This window comes from Felis catus, chromosome A3, assembly GCF_018350175.1.
Source record: "Felis catus isolate Fca126 chromosome A3, F.catus_Fca126_mat1.0, whole genome shotgun sequence".
Taxonomy (NCBI): Eukaryota; Metazoa; Chordata; class Mammalia; order Carnivora; family Felidae; genus Felis; species Felis catus.
In genome coordinates, this window is record NC_058370.1 from 12418834 (window position 1) to 12441586 (window position 22753).

General features: G+C 41.0%; 1 protein-coding gene across 1 annotated transcript in view; it reads left to right on the forward strand.

The window, feature by feature from the left end:
• Window positions 1-5579: 5579 nt before the first annotated feature.
• STAU1 (staufen double-stranded RNA binding protein 1) overlaps window positions 5580-22753 on the forward strand; it is an 83000-nt gene continuing 65826 nt past the window's right edge. Inside the window, exon 1 of the mRNA XM_006929670.3 lies at window positions 5580-5616. The gene's annotated coding sequence lies outside the window, so the exon portion shown is untranslated. The remainder of the gene's footprint in view (window positions 5617-22753) is intronic.

The following is a 22753-nucleotide window of genomic DNA, read 5'->3' on the forward strand; positions in this document are numbered from 1 at the left end:
CTGGTGCCTATAAGCCCTTCTTTGGTCTAGCCCCATTCCCACTCCCAACCAACCCTTAAGTAGGTCAAATCTCCTCCTCCTCCTCCTCCTCCTCCTCCTCCTCCTCCTCCTCCTCCTTCTTTAATTGCACTCTCATGATCAGTGCAATTCTTTGGAGCATCAGACACAAGTTCAACTTTACTTTCATTTGTAGTGAGCTGATTTTTGATCTCTCCCACTAGATTATCAGCTCCACGAAGACCAAGAGTGGGTCTGTTTTTGCTCAACATTTTATTCTACCACCTAGCAAGATGATAACATTTGTTACCAAGGCAGGTTAGCAGAGTGACTGAGTTCACAGCTTGTGACACTAGCTCTCTAGGTTCAAATCCTGGCTCCACCTCTTATTAGCTGTGACTTTGGGAAGTTATCTTCTCTGTGTATCAGTTTTCTCGTCTGTAAAATGGCAAGAGAATAACACCTACTTTTTTTTTAAGTTTTATTATTTATTTATTTTGAGAGAGAGAGAGAGAGAGAGAGAGTGCAATTGGGGGAAGGGGCAGAAAGAAAAGGAAAGAGAGAATTGCAAGCAGGCTCTGCACCAGCAGTGCTGGACCCACTGCAGGGCTCAAACTCACGAACTGTGTGATCATGACCTGAGCAGAAACCAAGAGTCGGACACTCAACCAACTGTTATTTGGTGCCCCAAATAACACCTACCTCTTAAGAGTTAAATTTTTTTTTAAATTTATTTTAGAGAGAGAGAGAGCAGTGGGAGAGATGGGTAGAAGGAGAGAGAGAGAGCATCCCAGGCAGGCTCCATGCTCAGCATGGACCCTGATTCTGGGCTTGATCCCACAACCTAGGGATCATGAGCGGAGCTGAAATCAAGAATCAGACGCTTACCCAACTGAGCCACCCAAGCACCCCACCTCTTAAGAGCTTTGGATTACATGATTTAAAACAGCACTTGGCCTTTGGAAGCACTTAATGTCAATTACTATTAAATGAATGCTTTCCAAAAGTTTGCGTTATACCACTTGGCTTTTATGAAAGACCTGTGTTAGTGCTGTGCTGTGCTGTGCTGACTGAAAGAAAGCAGAAGAGAATGTTCGCTTAAAAAAAAAAAAAAAAAGCAAAGGCAAAAAGCAAAAATAGCTTTGCTGTTACTGAAGCAGTGCCACAGCCTGAGTGGCCCCACCAAGCCCCTTCCCTGGGAACTACACTCGGCATCTTAGCATCAAACCACTATAGCTTTGTGATTTTTTTTTTTTTTTTTAATTTTGAGAGCGAGAGAGAGAGCCAGCACACGTGCATGTGCATGTGAGCAGGAGAGGGGCAAGAGGGAGAGAGAGCATCTTAAGTAGGCTCCATGCTTAGCACACAGCCGGACATGGGGCTCTCTCCTGTGACCCTGGGATCATGTCCCTGTGATCATAACCTAAACCTAAATCAAGAATCAGACACTCAGCTGACTGAGCCACCCAAGCGTCCCAAACCACCATAGCTTTGAAATGTGTCTGTGAGCATCCGTACTTTTATCTCAATTTATTTTGTGCATCTGTTACCAAGATGTGTCCTAAAGTATCAGAAAAGCCTAAGAGGTTGTTTTTGGGGGTCTGGACCACTCACAAAAATCCATATAAATTAACAGTAATTGCTCCTTCACTTTAAGATATTTCAGCTTACGGTAGGAATGCTCTACTTTCGAATAGCGGGGGAAACCTGTACATGGACTTTGCTATCAGCCTCCCTGTTAGGATCCGCCAGTACGGGGCGCATGGGGGAGACGAGGGCTGGAGGAGGTAGAAAGGACCTGCTCTATTTGCCTCCTGTTCCTGCGAGTGTCACTCCAACAGCTCCTCTTCGCCCTAGAATGGCCGATCATTCCAGTTTCCAGTAGATTCTAGTTTGCAGTTTTTTACTGTTCTTTTTAACACTCACAGAAACCAGTTTCAGTGTACCCGCTCAGAGCACCAGCAAAGCTGAGCCGTGATGCCTCCTCCACGGGGACTTTGGATCCCAGCCCCGTGAGAACTTTATCTGGGTTCAGAGACACCGGCCGCTTAGTGCTTCTCTGCTGCAAAGGTCCCGCTTCTCGAAACTTGTTAGTGTTGGTGTTTCCAGCCTCTTCCCTTTGTCCCCCCAGCTCATGGCTGTTCCTTGCAATTACTACTTCCATAATACTTAGTGTTCCTTCTTGCCTTTTACGTTGCTAACACCTGGTATGTTACTCTTTAAATACGTTCACAAACTCTTTGATTTCCTACCTTCAAGAGGGAGAGCTGAATCCCCTCCCTTGAGTGTAGGCTGTACTCAGTGATTTTCTTCTAAAGAACAGAATGTGGTGACGATGTTGAAGTTTATAAAAAAAATAAGTGGCTATACTTAGTGATTTCTTAAATACCTGCTCTGGGAGAAATTAGCTGCCGTGTGTTGAGGACACCAGCAGCCTATACAAAGGCCCACATAATGAGTAATTGACACCTCCTGCTAACAGCCGGTAAGAAACTGAGGCCTCTGTCTTGTGAGGAAGATATCCTGAAAATAGATCATCCAGCCCCGGTCAGGCCTTCACATGACTGTAGCCCCTGCTGATATTGTGACCACAACTTCCTGGGAGACCCTGAGCCACAACCCTGTAGCTGCACCAATTTCTGAAATCCTCACCTGTATAAACTGCAAGGTACCAGATGCTTATTTTTTATTATTATTTTTTTTTATTTTAGAAAGAGTGCATGAGAGTGTGCACAAGCAGACGAGCAGCATGCAAGCACGTGAGCAGAGGAGGGGAAGGTGGTTTTTTTTTCAGATTTCACATACAAGTGAGATCATATGATATTTTCTTTCTCTGACTTATTTCACTTAGCATAATGCCCTCAAGGTCCATTCATGTTGTTGCAAATGGCAAAATTTCCTTTAATGTGGCTGAATAATATTCCATTGTGTATATACACCACATTTTCTTTTCTTTATTTAAGTTTTCTTTTATACCACATTTTTTTATCCATTTATACATTGGTGGACACTTAGATTGATTCTATGTGTTGGCTATTGTTAACAATGCTGCTACAAATATGGGGGAACAGATATCTTTTCAAGTTAGCATTTTCATTTCCTTTGGATAAATACCCAGAAGTGGAATTGCTGAATCATATGGTAGTTCTTTTCATTTTTTGAGGAACTTCCACACTGTTTTCCACCGCAGCTGCACCAATTTACATTCCCACCAGCAGTGCATGAGAGTTCCCTTTTCTCCACACCCTCCCCAATGTTTGTTATTTCTTGTCTTTTTGATTAAAGTCATTCTAAGAGGTGTGAGGTGATATCTCATTGTGGTTTTTATTTGCATTTCCCTGATGATTAGTGATGTTGACTGCCATTTCATGTATCTGTTGGCTATCTGTATGTTTCTTCGGAAAAATATCGATCCAGATCCTCTGCCCGTTTTTAAATCAGGCTGTTTGTGGGGGTTTTGTTTTTGTTTTTGTTTTTTGCTATTGAGTTATATGAATTCTTTATGTATTTTGGATATTAACTCCTTATCAGATATATAATTTGAAAATATTTTCTCCCATTCAGTAAGTGGCCTTTTCATTTTGTCAGTGGTTTCCCCTGCTGGGCAGAAGCTTTTTTTTTTTCTAAGTTTTTGTTTATTTACTTTGAGACAGACAAGTGGGGTAGGGGCAGAGAGTGAGGAGGACAGAGGATTCAAAGTAGGCTCTGTGCTGACAGCAGGGAGCCCAATGTGGGGCTCGAACTCATAAACCGTGAGACCACGACCTGAGCTGAAGTCAGACACTTAACTGACTAAAGCACCCAGGTGCCCCTGCACAGAAGCTTTTTAGATTGGTGTAGTCCCACTTTTTTTTTTTTTTTTTTTTTGCCTTTGTTGCCTTTGCTTTTAGCGTCAAATCCAAAAAATCATCACCAAGACCAATGTCAAGGAGCTTACTGGTTGTGTTTTCTTTTAGGAGTTTTATGGTTTCAGGCCTTAAGCATTCAAGTCTTTAATTCATTGTGAGTTAATTTTTGTGTATGGCATGAGATAGTGGTCCAGTTTCATTTTTTTGTATGTGGTTGTCCTGTTTTCCCAACATTATTTATTGAAGAGACTGTTGATTCCCCGTTGTATATCCTTGGCTCCTTTGCTGTACATTAATTGATCACATACATCTGGATTTATCTCTGGGCTTTCTGTTCCATTGAGCTATGTGTCTGTTTTTATGCCACACCATACTTTGTAACATAGTTTAAAATCAGGAAGCATGATGCCTCCAACTTTGTTCTTTCTCAATATTGCTGTGGTTATTTGGAGCCTTGAATAATATTTTTTTAATGTTTATTTTTGATAGAGAGAGAGACAGAATATGAGCAGGAGCGGGGCACAGAGAGGGAGGGAGACACAGAATCCCAAGCAGGCTCCAGGCTCTGAGCTCTCAGCATGGAGCCCAACGCGGGGCTTGAACCCACAGACTGCGAGATCATGACCTGAGCCGAAGTCGGACGCTTAACCGGCTGAGCCACCCAGGCACCCCAAATAATTTTTACATTAAATTTTTTCTGTTAAAATAACTACTATAGTTTCTGTCTCATAACTGAACTTTGACATACAAGCCAAAAGTAATCCAGACAAGTACACACAATCATATGTACATCAAAGCACTGTTTCTAGTGAAAAATTTGTAAATGATCCAAATGTGTATCAGCAAAGAAATCATTCAGGGGCACCTGGGTGGCTCAGTTGGTTAAGTGTCTCTCTTTTTTTTTTTTTTAATGTTTATTTATTTCTGAGAGAGAGAGAGACAGAGTACAAGCAGGGGAGGGGCAGAGAGAGGGAGACACGGAATCCAAAGCAGGCTCCAGGCTCTGAGCTGTCAGCACAGAGCCTAACACGAGGCTCGAACTCACAAACCTCGAGATCATGACCTGAGCTGAAGTCAGACGCTTAGCTGACTGAGCCACTCAGGCGCCCCAAGTGCCTAACTGTTAATCTCAGCTCAGGTCTTGATCTCAGGGTCATGAGTTCAAGCCCACATTGGGCTCTATGCTGGATGGAGAGCATACAAGAAAGAAAGAAAGAAAGAGAGAAAAAGAGAGAGAGAGAGAGAGAGAGAGAAAGAAAGAAAGGAGGGAGGGAGGGAGGGAGGAAGGAAGGAAGAAAGAAAGAGAAAGGAAGGAAGGAAGGAAGAGAGGGAGGGAGGGAGGGAGGAAGAAAGAAAGAAAGAAAGAAAAAGAAAGAAAGAAAGAAAGAAAGAAAGAAAGAAAGAAAGAAAGAAAGAAAAAGAAAGAAAGAAAGAAAGAAAGAAAGAAAAAGAAAGAAAGAAAGAAAGAAAGAAAGAAAGAAAGAAAGAAAGAAAGAAAGAAAAAAAAAAACAGAAGAAATAGTTCACTCAATTGTGTCACATTCCTACAATGGAAAACTATAGCCATTAAAATGTATGTAGCTTCATGTATGCTGACAAAGAATTATCTAAAATATCTTAAGAAATCAGATTATAAATGCTTTTTTATTTTAGACTTTTTAAAAAGTAATCTCTACACCCAACATGGGGCTCGAACCTACAACCTCAAGATCAAGAGCTGCATGCTCGGCTGACTGAGCCAACCAGGCACCCCAAGAAAGCATCACATATGGTAAGATGGAATCTGATGGGGGAACTATTAAGAAAATAATCAGATTTTGTGCTTTTTGCTGCTGTGGACTTACCAACTGAAAGAAGGGGAAGCTAAACTTCAGGCCCATCAAGGAAGGTGAAATTGAAGAGACCAGAGGTGAAAGCAATAGAGGTATTTGTCATCGAGGTTATGAGAAGAAGGTTTTGAGAAGAATGCTTCTGTGGAGATACAGATTCCTTAACACAGGAAAGGGGTATAGGCTATTTAAGTTGAATACAAACAACTAAATCAATCCCAGAGAGTTCTTTATGGGGCAGTGTGATGGTTAATTTCATGTCAACTTGACTGGACCATAAGGTGCCCAGATATTTGGTCAAACATTATCTTGGGTGTTTCTCTAAGTGTGTTTTTGGATGAGATTAACATTTAGGGGCGCCTGAGTGGCTCAGTCAGTTGAGCATCTGACTCCTGATTTCAGCTCAGGCCATGATATCAAGGTTCATGGGATCGAGCCCCACCTCGGGCTCTGCACTGGCAGTGTGGAGCCTACTTGGGATTCTCTCTCTCCCTTTCTCTCTTACTCTCCCCTACTCATGCTTTCTCTCTTTCTCTCTCTCTCAAAATAAATAAATAAGCATTAAAAAAATGTTTTTAAATAAAAGAGATTAACATTTAAATCATTAGGCTGAGTAAAAGATTGACCTCCATAAGGTGAGAGAGCCTCATCCAAGCCGTCGAAGGCCTGATTAGAATAAAAGACTGACTCTTCACTGAGTAAGAAAGTATTCTTCCTGTCTGATGGCCTTTTTTGAACTGGAATCAACACTTCCTGATTCTACGGCAACTCCCAACCTTCAGACTTGAACTGGGACGTTGGCTCTACAAATTTTGGATTTGCTCGCTCCATAATTGCACAAGCCAATTCCATACAATCTCTCTCTCTCTCTCTCTCTCTCTCTCTCTCTCTCTCTCTCTCTCTCTCCCTTGCCCTCCCTCGTCTCTTTCTCTATGTCCGTATCTACATAGATATCTCCCTATATAGCTATAGATATCTCTAGAGGGATGAGATAGGTTGATAATCTCCAGACCTGAAGGTTATATCCAGAAACAATGGCCAAATCACTCCACAGATCTCCTTTGTTCAAGACACTACTGCTGCTTCTAGACATTGTGATTTATCCTCTGCCCATAAGACCAGAGGCCACTGCAGCCTCTGAAGCTGAGAGTTTCTCCTGCCATGCTGACTAGAGTGGATTCCAACCGTGGCTCTCTGCTTCCTATTGAAGACTGGCACTGATGCTTCTGATTGGCGGAGTCTAGGTCATAGACTAGCTAGGTCACTCTAGCTGCAGAGACCCTGAGAAAGTCATTATCTAGTCTCAGTCTTAGAGAAGCATGAACTGATAAGATGGGATGTTCCCCAACACTGGAAGGGGAAGGAGTCCAAGGATGTTGATTAGCCATTATTATAACAAATATTCATGGCAGCTAGCCTGGAAGGGCAGAAGGTGTTGAATTTCTGAATAGTTAAGACCTACACCTCTCACTCCTGTAGCACCCTGGGAAGCAGCAAGTCTCTTGAGAGTAGTCCATGCTTGGACAGACTTGGTGCAAAGGAAATGGTTGCTAAGAGGAGTGCCATCTAACTCTAATAGGACATGGTTTTGGACTCAGTCTCTGAGCAAATCAGCAGTGATCATTGAGCAGAAAACTAAAGGGCCTATCCCAATTTTCTTTATTCCTTTTTTTTTAATGTTTATTAATTTTTCAGAGAGAGAGCATGAGCATGGAAAGGGCAGAGGGAGAGGGGAACAGAGGATCCAAAGCAGGCTCTGAGCTGACAGCAGTGAGCCGGAGGCAGGGCTCCAACTCACGAACTGTAAGATCATGACCTAAGCCGAAGTCGGACGCTTAATTGACTGAGTGACCCAGGTGCCTCCCCAATTTTATTGTATTATGGGAAGCTGGGTTGTTATTATTTTGTTTTGTTTAGGTGATTCCAAGAGATGGGAAAGAGCCCCCCAAAAGAGTTGACATTAGATTTACTGTCAGACTTGGTGAATGTATATTGAATCAAAGAAATTCAAAGTTGATTTCTCTTTTGATAAAAGGGCAGATAGGGTGACCCAGACTCCTTCTTTCCTCTTGGTCCACATCATCATCACATGGCTTCTACTACACTGTCCAAAATGGCTGCTGAAACTCCAGCCATCAGGCCTCATTCCAGCAAACATGAAGGAAGGGGCAGGGAAAGAAGAACTCATATTCTCTCCTTAATCACACTTCCTGGAAGTCATACAGACAACTTCTGCTTCCATCTCATGGCCAGGACCTACTCTGTGGGCAAAGAGGCTGGCAAATATAGATTTTATTCTGAGCAGCCATAGACCCAACTAAACATCTAGAGTTTTACTGCTAAGGAAAAAGTGGATAAGCTATTGAGAAAATAGGAAATTTCTGTTACAGTCAAGAGGCACATAACACTAAAATGTTAGCCACAATTATATCTGGAAGGTGAAATTATAGATGATTTTTAGTTGCTTCTTTTAATTTTCCCTAATGTGTGCTTTTTTTTAACTTTATTTATTTATTTTGAGAGAGAGTGGGGGAGGGGCTGGGAGAGAGGAAGGGAGAGAGACTTCCAAGCAGGCTCCGCACTGTCAGCACAGAGCCCAAAGAGGGGCTCAAACTGAACTCACAAACTGTGAGATCACCACCTGAGATGGATTGAGCACCCAGGCGCTCCTCCCTAATACTTGATTTTTAAAAAAAAAATTTTTTTTTAATTTTTTTCTAACATTTATTTATCTTTGAAACAGAGAGAGACAGAGCATGAACAGGGGAGGGGCAGAGAGAGAGGGAGACACAGAATCCGAAGCAGGCTCCAGACTCTGAGCTGTCAGCACAGAGCCCGACACGGGGCTCGAACTCACAGACCGTGAGATCATGACCTGAGCCAAAGTCGGACACTTAACCGACCAAGCCACCCAGGCGCCCTAAAAAAATTTTTTTTAACATTTATTCATTTTTGAGAGTGAGAGAGACAGAGCATGAGCCGGGGAGGGGCAGAGAGAGAGGGAGACACAGAATCCGAAGCAGGCTCCAGGCTTTGCCAGACATGGCCTCAAACTCAGGAACCACAAGATCATGACCTGAGCCGAAGTTGGACGCTTAATCGACTGAGCCACCCAGGCGCCCCATCTAATACTTGATTTTTAAAAACACTAACCATATATTTAAAACTAATCAGAGGGGAAAGGGGTGCCTAGGTGGCTCAGTTGGTTAAGCATCTGACTTCGGCTCAGGTCATGATCTCACAGTTTGTGAGCTCAAACCCCGCATCAGGCCCTGTGCGGACAGCTCAGAGCCTGGAGCCTGCTTCTGATTCTGTGTCTTCCTCTCTCTCTGCCCCTCTCCCGCTCATGCTCTGTCTCTGTCTCTCTCTCAAAAATAAATAAGCATTTAAAAAACTAATCAGAGGGCAAAAAAGTATTGCCACTCTTTCCAATCTGAAGGGAAAAATACAATATGAATAAAATAAATGATAAAATGATGTATCAGATCTAAGGCGATTTTTCAACGTTTATTTATTTTCTGGGACAGAGAGAGACAGAGCATGAATGGGGGAGGGGCAGAGAGAGAGGGAGACACAGAATCGGAAACAGGCTCCAGGCTCTGAGCCATCAGCCCAGAGCCTGACGCGGGGCTCGAACTCACGGAGCGCGAGATCGTGACCTGGCTGAAGTCGGACGCTTAACCGACTGCGCCACCCAGGGGCCCCAGATCTAAGGTGATTTTTAAAGAAACACCTGTGTTCGCAGGAGGGCTAGTACGATGTTCCCAAGGAAATAAAACTTCTCTGAAAATGCAGCTCCCTTTAGCAACCCAATCATGATTCTTTCCACCTACAGATAAGATCTTGTCCTTCCCAGCATGCCGCAAGGATCTGTTTGGACTTGTCATGGCACAAAGTATGTTTAGCATTGACTTACACCCTGGTACCACGTGACTACATTCCGTGAGTGTTGAGCATCTCCCTGGATCATGAATGCTGCTCCAAGGGTTGCAGCTTTGTTATTAGATGGTGCCAAATCCAGGCTGTCTTTACATCTTAATTCCCCTGTGTGATTTGCAAATGATAAGATCTGGGTAGATGTAGAAACCTTGACAACCTTGCCCAAGAATGAGCAAGACACATGTGAGATGCTTGGTGGTCAAAGATGTCAGGAGCTTTGGAGATTTGCTGCACTTGTCTAAAATACATATTTTTAAAAATGTTTATTTATTTTGAGAGAGAGGGAGAGAGAAAGGGCAAGGCATGTAAGCAGGGGAGAGGCAGAGAGAGAGAGGAAGAGAGAGATTCCCAACATGGGGCTCAATCCCACGACTGGCTGCAGGATCATGACCTGAGCCAATATCAAGAGTCGGACATATGCAACTGACTGAGGCAATTTCATCTAATTCCTTATCTCTTCTCCAAACCTGAGTCTAAGAAGCTCAGGCTGGAAAAAAAGACTTATTTTCCTTCTGGGAGGGAGGCGCCTGATATCAACACCAGAACTTGAGCTGTGTTTAGGAGAACTCAGTCTTCCCATCCAATTCAGCACAGAGTTTCTAACTGACTTTATTCTCAGGGAGTCAAGATGGATGTTAGTAATTAATATTGAGCAATATTCTACTACCAAACAGTGGCACCGACTTAAGGTCAGCTTATTAACATAATATCTTCATATGTTCTGGAACAAAAACAGACACTGGGGATAATGCCGTCTCGTTCCCTTCGCCGTGTTCAGGGTTAACCATTCTCGTGAATTTGAACCTTCATGTAACCTTCCTGTTGGTGTTATGATATCCCCATTTTACAGGTAGAGAAAATGAGGCACAGGGAGATAAAGGAATTTGCCCAAGGTCACACCTTTAGTAGGTAATAGAACCAATACAGACAGGTGATAAGTGAGATGAAGGAAAGACTGCAGGTTGGTAAGAGGGAGTGGGACATGTGGTCAGGATAGTCAGCTGTGGAGAGGTGACCATGTTCCAAAGCTGAGAACCAAAGATGGGGCAAGAGGCACTCAGCGAGATTTCTAGGAAGAAAGAATAGGTGCACAGGCTCCAAAGTGGGAACAGATTTGGACAAAATGGCTGCCACGCTAGCTGCTATCTTGGACCAGGAGGGTGAGGATAGCAGACCAGTAGGTAGAAGGAGCACGCATTACTAAGGTCTTTGTGGAACAAAAATCTCATATAGGTCTTGAACTACCAACCAAGACTTCATTTATGAATGAAGCCAAATGATCTTCTGTGTTGTTTAAACCCTGTTTTGTTTTGTTGTCATATGCAACCACATCTAATCCTAATTGATTCATTGTCCCTTCCTTCTATGCATTCAACTAAAATGTATGCATCTGTACAAATTCACTGTATTGATTTTACTATACCTGTCTCATTTTTGTTTCTACCCTATAATGTCTTCATCTTTTTTTTTTCTTTTTTTAAGTAGGCTTCACAGCCAGTGCAGAGCCCAATACAGGACTTGAACTCACGACCCTGAGATCAAGACCTGTGCTGAGATCAAGAGCTGGACGGTTAACTGAGCCACCCAGGTGCTCCTGTCTTAATCTTTCTTAAAACAAGTTATAGTCATGGTGCAATTTTGCTTTTGGCTGTGGTCTTAATTAGAAATCATTTTATTGTAAGAAACAGATGACTGTTGAAATCAGATTAGAGGCATCAGGTGTGGGGCACCTGGCTGTTCAGTTGGTGGAACGTGCAACTCTTAATCTCAGGGTTGTGAGTTCGAGCCCCAAGATGGATATAGAGATTACTTAAAAATAAAATTTAGAAAGAAAGAAGAAGAGAAAGAAAGAAAGAAAGAAAGAAAGAAAGAAAGAAAGAAAGAAGAAAGAGAAAAGAAAGAAAGAAAGAAAGAAAGAAAGAAAGAAAGAAAGAAAGAAAAAGAAAGAAAGAAAAGGCATTAGGTGTCTCAAGGAAATATTAACAATATAAGCCTTCTTGAGCACTTATGTTTTTTTAAATATATTTTTAATTTTTTTAATGTTTGTTTATTTTTGAGAGAGAGAGAGAGAGAGAGAGAGACAGAGCGTGAGCAGGGAAGGGGCAGAGAAAGAGGAGACACAGAATCTAAAGCAGGCTCCAGGCTCTGAGCTGTCAGCACAATGTGGGGCTTGAACTCACAAGTTGTGAGATCATGACCTGAGCTGAAGTCAGATGCTTAACCAACTGAGCCACCCAGGCGCCCTTTGAGCACTTATGTTTTAAACATTATTCTATGATTTATGCACATTGACTGATTTAATTCTCACAATAGCCTTATGAAGTACATCAATACCCTAATTTTTGTAAGTTTTATTGAGATACAATTCATATACCATGTTTCCCAGCCACTTAAAGCAACATCACCAAAATCAATTTTAGAACATTTTCATCAAATGAAAGCCCAAGAGAAGCCCCATACTCTTTAACTATCATCCCCAATTTTCACACACACACACTCAGCCCTAGGCAACCATGAATCTACTTTTTGTTTCCATGTATTTGCCTGTTCTAGAAAATTTATGTAAATGGAATTATACAATATGTGACTAGTTTCTTTCTCGTAACATGTTTTCCAGGAGCATCCACGTTATAGCATGCACAGTACTCCATTCTTTTATATGTGGCTAAATAATACTCCATTATATGGATATGCCACATTTTATTCATTTATTAGATGATGCGCATTCAGGTTGTTTCCTTTTTTTTTTTTTTTTGGCTATTGTGAATGATGTTGCTATGAACATACATGAACCCATTTAGGGGAAGACATATTTATTTAAATTTCTTGGGTACTATGAGTGAAATTATTGGGTCATATATTTTATTTTTTATTTTTTATATTTTTTAATTTTTGATGTTTATTTATTTCTGAGACAGAGCATGAGTGGGGGAGGGGCAGAGGGAGAGGGAGACACAGAATCCGAAGCAGGCTCCAGGCTCTGAGCTGTCAGCACAGAGCCCGACGTGGGGCTTGAACTCACAAACCGCAAGATCATGACCTGAGCTGAAGTCAGTTGCTCAACCAACTGAGCCACCCAGGTGCCCCTTGGCTCATATGTTTTAACTCTATGTTTAAATTTGGGAGGCACTGCCAAACTCGTCAAAACAACATCAGGAGCATCAGACTGGGAAGTCTGCTTATTATAATTACTCATAGGCCCAGGCTTCACCTCAATGTGAAATTTGATCATTACTGAAGCAGCAAGAAGGGGATTATGGCAACGTATCCTTTGCCCAGAAATGACGCATTTCCCTTCTGTTCACCTTTCATTGGTCAAATTAAGTCATATAGCCACACCCAGGGTCAAGGGGGGCAGGAAAGTACCATCTTACCTAACATGCAGAGAGGGGAAAGAACTAGAAACATTTATAGAAGGATCCTATCACTGCAGTGAAGACTTAGGGAAGGCCCTTATGAGGGGATGACGTCTACTCTGAGACCTGAAAGATCAGAAAGAGCCTGTTTGAGTTTATCAGGGCAAAGAGATACTCAACATCACCAGTCAGTAAGGAAATGTAATGTAATTAAATATAAATAAATAAAATAATGTAAATTAAATAAATAAATAAAATAAAAATAATGTAAATAAAAACCACGAGGAACTATCACTTCACACCCACTCAGATGGCTACACATTGACCCTGAACAACACAGGTTTGAACTGCATGAGTCCACTTATACATGGATTTTTTTTCCACAAATACAGTAGAGTACCACATATGTATTTTCTCTTTCTTCTTTATCTTTTTTAAATTTTTTGTTTATGTTTATTTATTTTTGAGAGATAGAGAAAGACAGAGCATGAGCAGGGGAGGAGCAGAGAGAAAGGGAAACACAGAATCCGAAGCAGGCTCCAGGCTCTGAGCTATCAGCACATAGCCTGATGCGGGGCTCAAACCCATGAACCATGAGATCATGACCTGAGCCGAAGTTGGAAGTTCAACCGAATGAGCCACCCTCTTCTTCTTTTTTTAAACATAAGCTTTACACCCAACGTGGGGCTTAAACTTGCGACCCTGAGATCGAGAGTCCCATGCTTTACCAACTGAGTTAGCCAGGAGCCCCTATTTTCTCTTTCTTATGATTTTCTTAATAACATTTTCTTTTCTCCAGTTTACTTTATTGTAAGAATGCAGTGTATATATAACATACAGAATATGTATTAAGTAACTATGTTGTCAGTAAGGCTTCCAGTCAATAGTAGGCTATGAGTAGTTATGCTTTGGTGGAGCCAAAAATTATGTGCAGATTTTCAACTGTGTGTGTGGGGTCACTGTCCCTAATGTTCAAGGGTCAACTATAATAAAAAAAATAGATAATAACAACTGTTGGCAAGAGTGCAGAGAAATTGAAACCTTCATGTGCTGTTGGTGGGAATGTGAAATGGTGCAGCCACTTTGGAAAACAGTTTGGCATTTCCTCAAAAAGTTAAACATAGAGTTACCATATGACCCCCAAATTCCACCTCTAGGTATATGCCCAAGAGAATTAAAAACATATAGCCACACAAAAACTTGTACCTGAATGTTCATAGTTGCATTACTCATGATAGCCCAAAATAGAAACAACACAAATGTCTATCATTTGATAAATGAAAAAACAAAATGTGATGTATGTATACTATACACTATACATTTTAATTTATTTTTTAAAGGCATCTCTACATCCAATGTGGGTCTTGAACTCACAATGCTGAGATCAAGAGTCGCACACTCCATCAACTGAACCAGCCAGGTGCCCCATTATATATGTGTTACTTATACAGGAATATTAATTGCCAATTAAAAAAAAAAAAAGTACTTGGGAATGCAGGATGCTGCAGCCACTCTGGAAAACATTATGGAGGTTCTCAAAAAACTAAAAATACAACTACCCTACGACCCAGCAATTGCACTACTAGGTATTTATCCAAGAGATACAAGTGTGCTGTTTCGAAGGGACACATGCACCCCCATGTTTATAGCAGTACTATCAACAATAGCCAAAGTATGGAAAGAGCCCAAATGTCCATTGATGGATGAATGGATAAAGAAGATGTGGTATATATATATATATATACAATGGAGTATTACTCGGCAATCAAAAAGAGTGAAATCTTGCCATCTGCAACTACATGGATGGAACTGGAGGGTATTATGCTAAGTGAAATTAGTCAGAGAAAGACAAAAATCATATGACTTCACTCATATGAGGACTTTAAGAGACAAAACAGATGAACATAAGGGAAGGGACACAAAAATAATATAAAAACAGGGAGGGGGCAAAACAGAAGAGACTCAAAAATATGGAGAACAGAGGGTTACAGGAGGGGTTATGGGAGGGGCGATGGGCTAAATTGGTAAGGGACACTAAGGAATCTACTCCTGAAATCATTGTTGCACTATATGCTAACTAATTTAGATGTAAATTTAAAAAAATAAAAAATAAAACAAGTTATAAAAAAAAATAAAGTACTGACACACACCACAATATGGATGGACCTGGAAAACTTTATGCTAAGTGAAAGAAGCCAGCCACGTATTTTATGATTCTATTTGTATAAAAGGGCCAGCATAGGCAAATGCCCAGAGACAGAAAGCAAATTAGTGGTTGTCAGTGGCTAGGGAGAGGAAAGAATGGATGTTAATGCATTTGTTTTCGGGATGATGAAATTGTTCTAGAATTAGATAGTGGTGATGGTCATACAACTTTAAGAATATACTAAAACCTGCTAAATTGTATACTGTATTTTTTTAAGTTTATTTATTTATTTATTTAGAGAGAGAAAGAAAGAGGAAAAGTTGGGAGGGGCAGAGAGAAAGGGAGAGAGAGAATCCCAAGGAGGCTCTGTGTTGTCAATGTAGATCCCAACACGGGGCTCCATCCCACAGACTGTGAGATCATGACCTGAGCCGAGATCAAGAGTCGGACGTTCAACCAGCTGAGCCACCAGGGCACCCTTGAATTGTACACTTTAAAAGGGTGAATTTTTTTTTAAAGGAGCGAATTTTATGGTAGGTGAATTGCATCCCAATTAAAGATAGATAGAGTAATAAATTATAACCCACTGAATAAGAGAAAAATAAAGAAATTGAAAGTGTGATAGGAATAGGACATTTACCTAGTTTCAAAGTACCTTTTTACAAAATACCTAATAAGTAAAAGGAAAAAGAGTAAGTATACAGATGTGAAGACTGGCAGACGTTACCTTAATCAAATGAGCAAAGCGAACACCATTAGCAAAGGGACAGATCACAATCATGTGCCACCTGACTGGATGTAAGGAGAACACAGCATCGTTGGTGTTTGATTTTTCTGCCAAAGATGCATAACCTGAATCTAATTGCGAAGAAACCTCTGCTAAACCCAAATGGAAGAATATGGCGCAAAATAACTGGCCTTTGACCTTCAAAAGTGTCAAGGACAAGAAAGTTGAGGAAAGACCAAAGAACTGCTCCAGATTGAAAGAGACTAAAGAGACAGAACAACTTAAATGCAAAGATCTCTTCACTGCAAAGGACATTATTGGACAAACCCGCGAAACTTCATGAGTTGGCTGAGGATTGAACAATGGTATTCTATCATGTTAATTTTCTTATTTTGATGGTTGTATTACGAAGAAATCCTTTGTAGGAAATACACGCTAAAGTATTTGAAGGTGATGAGGTAACAAGTCAGCATTTAGTCTCAAATGGTTCAGCACAAAAAAAAACCCAAAAAACAAAAACACCTATCAGAGCCGTATTTATAACCTGTTTGTAAGTTTGAGGTTGTTTTATTTATTATTTTTAAAGGAAGTATATATTTTTAAAAATGTTTATTTTTGAGAGAGAGAGAGAGAGAGAGGCAGAGAGAGAATGAGACAGAGAATCACAAGCAGGCTCTACACTGTCAGTACAGAGCCTGATGAGGGGCTCAAACTCATGAACCATGAGAACCTGAGGTGAAATCAAGAGTCAGTCACCTTGGGGCGCCTGGGTGGCTCGGTCGGTTAAGCGTCCGACTTCAGCTCAGGTCATGATCTCACGGTCCGTGGGTTCGAATCCCGCGTCGGGCTCTGTGCTGACAGCTCAGAGCCTGGAGCCTGTTTCAGATTCTGTGTCTCCCTCTCTCTCTCCAATCCTCCCCCGTTCATGCTCTGTCTCTCTCTGTCTCAAAAATAAATAAACGTTAAAAAAAAAAAAATTAAAAAAAAAAAAAAAGAGTCAGTCACCTAACCAACTGAGCCACTCAGGCGCCCCAAGTTTGAGATTGTTTTAAAAAATTCATATGCTAATTCCCAATGAGGTTTCTTGTTTTTGTTTTTTTTTTAAGCTTATTTATTTATTTTGGGGAGCAGGGGAAAGAGAAAAAAAAAATTCCAAGCAGGCTCCGCACTGACAGTGTGGAGCCTAACACAGGGCTCAAACTCACAAACCATGAGATCATGACCTGAGTCAAAATCAAGAGTCAGATGATTAACCGTCTGAGCCACCCAGGTGCCCCTCCAAAGAAGTTTCATACTTTCTCAATTAACTATATTTTCTTCATTTCACAATCTTCCTTATAATCCTAGAGTATAAATGATATCTACAATTTATTTGGCACAAAATTCATACGTGTGTGACAACATTCATAAAAACCCTTGTAAACTGTTGGTTGTATCACTTAGAGCTCAGAAACCAGCACTGCTTAACTCAAGCGGGAAAAGTTATTGACTAGAAGGACATGAGATACATGGCCAGGTCTTTTGGAAACAGCTCCTTCACTTAATACATGTGTGTTGATCTTGGGCAACTGACTTAATTACTCTGTGCCTCAGTATATGCATTCATAAAATGGAGGAAATTATAGTACCTACCACATAAGATAGTTGAGGGGGTTAAATAAATTAATACATATAAAGCACTTACAACAGTGCCTGACATATCATTAGTGCTTTGTAAAGGTTATTTATTATTATTAATTGACTTGTCCAAAGAAGCCAATGAGTGGCCAATGCAGGATTTGAATCCAAGTCCATTTGAGACCAAAACCTGAGCTCCTTACCATGACAATCCTTTATCACAATGTCAACTGAGCCACAATTCTCCCTCTTTTCTCCTAAATGCTGGTGAAATCCAAGAGCTGTTCCTTCTCCCATCCCACTAGCAATTACTTCCTTTTGCATTCTCCTAGGGTTTATAAACAAAAACTTGTCAAGCCGGCTGGTTCCTATGAGAAGCGCAGTTAGTGCCCACACCCTGCAAAAGCTTTTGCTTTACTGGTTTACTTTGTTTGCTTTGGGTAATGCTATTCTTTTAAATATAGAGGGCATTCTATCTAAGTAATACTGTCCATAGTCTTTGATCTGGGCATGCAACAGCTGCAGCTGTGAGGTAATATGCTTGGTTCATGCAGTGTCTGTCTGCCTTGTAACTAAGCATTATCCTTCCTTCTCATATGTGATGGAAAATACGGGGTCAACATCTGAAAGAGTAGTGAAGTTTCCTGGAAGGTGTTGTATTTTTTTTTTTAAGTTTATTTATTTATTTTGAGAGAGAGAGGGAGAGAAGCAGAGAGAGGGGGAGAGAGAGAATCCCAAGCAGGCTCTGCACTGTCAGTGTGGAGACTGATGTGGGGCTCGAACTCACGAACCATGAGATCATGACCTGAGCCGAAATCAAAAGGCAGATGCTTCACCAACTGAGCCACCCAGGTGACCCTGGAAGGTGGTGTATTAATCATGCTTTAAAAAAAAAAATTGGTATTTTGTGTTTTGACATCTTAAAAACTTGTCAGTAGGAGAGCCTGCTCCCCCCAGGGCTACTCCTTAGAGACACAGAGCAAAGGGCTCAGCACATCCCTTATATGCAGGCCAACCAATCTCTAGTGTGTGGCTCTTGTTGTCCTTCTCAAACTAGCACACAACAAGCCAGTGTTTCCTCTGCCCTAAATCATCCCAGGGCCAGGTACAGGCAACTAGAGAGCACCCCTGCAGCCCAGAGCCCACTGGCATTATTCAAACTGGACAGTCCTAAACCCAGCCTTTCCCCTCTTGCCTGTCTTCTGCCACCAGGTGCCAACAACACTTGCTGCTTCCCCTGTGACTCCACATGGCACATGGGTATCCCCCTCTAGGACCTGTGAGTACAGTAAACTTCTTCCTTGAAGAAGAAGAGCATTGTCCTCGTTTCTTCTTATGGCCACACCAACTTTACCATTCTATCTCCAACATACATTCTTAGAACAGCTATTATAAATTTTTTCTAAAAAATATATTTGATTTATAGTTATTGTGAAAACACTACTAATGCCTGTTAATTATACTTAAATAAAAATATATAGTACAAAACACTGTTAGACTATAAAGAAACTTCGAGAAAGGCAAAAGATAACACCTATATCATACCATTTCAATAAAACCATCACTCTCCTTTTCCAGTCTGCCTTCTAACTTTGCTCCATATGCATTCCTCTTTTTATATGATTAACAAGAAAATATTAATGATCTGTACTAATTACCGTGCTCAGATTTGTAAAACACTTTTTTAAAAACTTTTTTTTAAGTTTATTTATTTATTTTGAGAGAGAGAGAGAGAGAGTGCACACGTGCGAGAGAATCCCAAGCAAGATCCATGCTGTCAGCACAGGCCTGATGCAGAGCTTGATCCCATGAACCACGAGATCATGACCTGAGCCAAATCAAGAGTCAGACACCCAACCTACTAAGCCACCCAGGCATCCCTAAAACAATTTCTTCTGTCTCATTTTAAGACCTTAAAAAGAAAAGGAGTGATCAGAGAAACAGGATAGAAACTAGCAGAGAGTAGTGTCCAGATGCCCAGGAAGGAGAATATTCTAGAAGAGAGTGATGGGCCATGTCAAATGCTAGTGGAAGATCCAGCAACAAGAGATGTGAACATGCTCACTGGACTTAGTAATGTTTTAACAAAGTGTTGGTAAACCTTTCAGTAAGTTTGGCTGTGAGAAGGGAAGGAAGAAAATGGGATGGAGCTGGAGATACAATAAAATTAAGACATTTGCCTATTTGGGTTTTGTTTTTCAGATAAGAAAGACTTGAGAATGTTTAAATAAAAATTGGAAGAATATAGTTGAGAGCTAAAGCTTAGATATCCAGAAGAGAAAATGAATCCTTGGGAGTGTAAGGTTTATATGAAGCAGAGGAGGAGATAAGGATTGGTTTGGATAGGAGAGACACCAACCATTCCTACGGGAACAGCAAGAAGATTGTTTCAGATATAGGTGGGTTATTGTTTTTGTTTTGGGAAGATGAGTGAATTTTTCAAATAGATACTGGGTGGCTCAGTTGGTTAAGTATCCAACTTTGGTTCAGGTCATGATCTCACGGTTTGTGGGTTTGAGCCCTGGGTCTGGCTCTGTGCTGACAGCTCAGAGCCTGGAGCCTACTTTGGATTTTGTGCCCCTCTCTCTCTGCCCCACCCCTGCTTGCTCTCTGTCTCAAAAATAAGTTAAAAAAAAAAACATTAAACAAATTTAAAAAAATAGACACTGACAAAGCAAATAGGTGGAATTTTGATTAACAGGTACAATCAAAATACAGATGGTCATGGGAATTTAGGGTACTGGAAAGAGTGTTTTTGAAATGATGGGCCATAACATGTTGCTGAATATAGAAAGATATGAAAGGTGGAGAAAGTTGATGGAAGGTGAGAAACTAGATGGGTAAATAGATTGGAGTTCTGATTAGCTAGAAGAATAGTCTTAGTGAGTCATGGAACACAGAAGTTGGAAGTGTTGTGGCCAGAATGTAGAATGATATTTTGGATATATTTCTTTTTGATGTCAAGACCCAGTATATAGTCATAAGGAGGGATGACTGAGGTAGGATGGAGGAGAAGGTCACTGAAAAAGAGAAAGTCCTACAACTAAATGACCAGGATCTTGGATTGGCTGTTCGTATGAATGTTGAGGTCACCAGGATGATAAGTGGAGAATATGTGAGCCACGTGCTAAAACATGGTGAAAAGGAGTACCTGGGCATTCAGTCGGTTAGGCATTCAACTCTTGATTTCGGCCCAGGACATGATCTCGTGACAGTCTGTGGGATTGAACCCCACATTGGGCTCTGTGCTGACAGTGTGGAGCCTGCTTGGGATTCTCTCTCTCTCCCTTTCTCTCTGCCCCTCCTCTGTTCTGCATGCACTCTCTCTCTCAAAATAAACCGAAAGAAAGAAAGAAAGAAAGAAAGAAAGAAAGAAAGAAAGAAAGAAAGAAAGAAAGAAGAAAGAAAGAAAGAAAGAAAGAAAGAAAGAAAGAAAGAAAGAGAAAGGAAGGAAGGAAGGAAGGAAGGAAGGAAGGAAGGAAGGAAGGAAGAAATGGGATACCTGGGTGGCTCAGTCAGTTAAGCTTCCAACTTTGGCTCAGGTCATGATCTCATGGTTCGTGAGTTTGAGCCCCACTTTGGGCTCTCTGCTATCAGCACAGAGCCCACGTTGGATCCTCTGCCCCCGCCCCCTCTCTCGGCCCCTCCCCCCTCATTCTCTCTCTCTCTCTCTCTCTCTCTCTCTCTCAAATAAATACTTTTATTTTTTTTTTAATTTTTTTAATGTTTATTTTTGAGACAGAGAGAGACAGAGCATGAACGGGGGAGGGGCAGAGAGAGGGAGACACAGAATCCGAAACAGGCTCCAGGCTCTGAGCTGTCAGCACGGAGCCTGATGCGGGGCTCGAACTCACGGACTGTGAGATCATGACCTGAGCCAAAGTCGGACGCTTAACCGACTGAGCCACCCAGGCGCCCCATAAATAAATGCTTTTGAAAGAAAGAAAGAAAGAAAGAAAGAAAGAAAGAAAGAAAGAAAGAAAGAAAGAAGAAAAGAGAGAGAAAGAAAGAAAGAAGAAAGAGAGAGAGGAGAGAGAGAGAGAGAGAAAGAAAGAAAGAAAGAAAGAAAGAAAGGAAGAAAGAAAAAAAAAGAAAAGAAAAAGAAAGAAAGAAAAAGAAAGAAAAAGAAAGAAAGAAAGAGAGAGAGAGAGAGAGAGAGAGAAAGAAAGAAAGAAAGAAAGAAAGAAAGAAAGAAAGAAAGAAAGAAAGAAAGAAAGAAAGAAAGAAAATGTGGTAGGTAAAACCAGTGGGGAAGCAACAACAGGGTCATATTTCTCCTGAACTCCCTTCTTGAATTTCCAGATATCTAACCAATATCTCCACTTGGATGGCTAATAAATATCTTAAAATTAACAATGTGGTCAAGCCTAGAAGTAGGGGGACTAGAAAAGTCATTTTTTGGGCACACTGTTGCCCTAAAAATGAAGTTGGGGTTTTACTGCAATACAAAAATGGGAAAATGGATATCATTAGACAACAAATGGTCTCTCTCACATTGTGTAACACTCATTTACCAGATTATTATCACAGTGAAAATTCAGGTAGCCTCAAAAGTTAAGGGGAACACCCAAAAAAATATAAAGAACTCTTAAAATTCAGAACCGTAAGACAACACAATTTTAAAGTGAGGAAAGGACTTGAATAGACATTTCTCCAAAGACAATATACAAATGGCTTAAAAGTACGTGAAAAGATGCTTGATATCATTAGTTATTAGGAAAATATAAATCAAAATCATAATGAGATACCTCTTCACACTCACTAGGATAGCTATAATTTTAAAAATGGAAAGTAACAATCATTGGCAAAGATGAGGAGCAATTAGAACCCTTGTACATCACCAGAGGGAATGTAAAACGGTTCAGCTGTGGAAGACAGCTTGGCAGTTCCTAAAGGAGGCAAACATGGAGTAACCACGTGACTCAGCAATTCGACCCCTAAATATACACCCAAAAGAATGGAAACAGAAGTGGAAACAGCCCAAACATCCATAAACAGAGAAGCGGATAAACAAATTGTGATATGTATATAAGGGAATATTATTTGGCTATAAAAAGGAATGAAGTACTGGGGCACCTGGGTGGCTCAGTCAGTTAAGCATCAGATTCTTGATCCTCAGCTCAGATCATAATCTCACGGTTTGTGAGATGCAGCCCCAAGTTGGGCTCTGTGCTGACGGCATGGAGCCTCCTTGGGATTCTCTCCTCTCCCTCTCTGTCTGTCCCTCCCCTACTCTCTCTCTTTCTCTCTCAAAACAAGTAAGTAAATAAACATTAAAAAAAGGAATGAATACT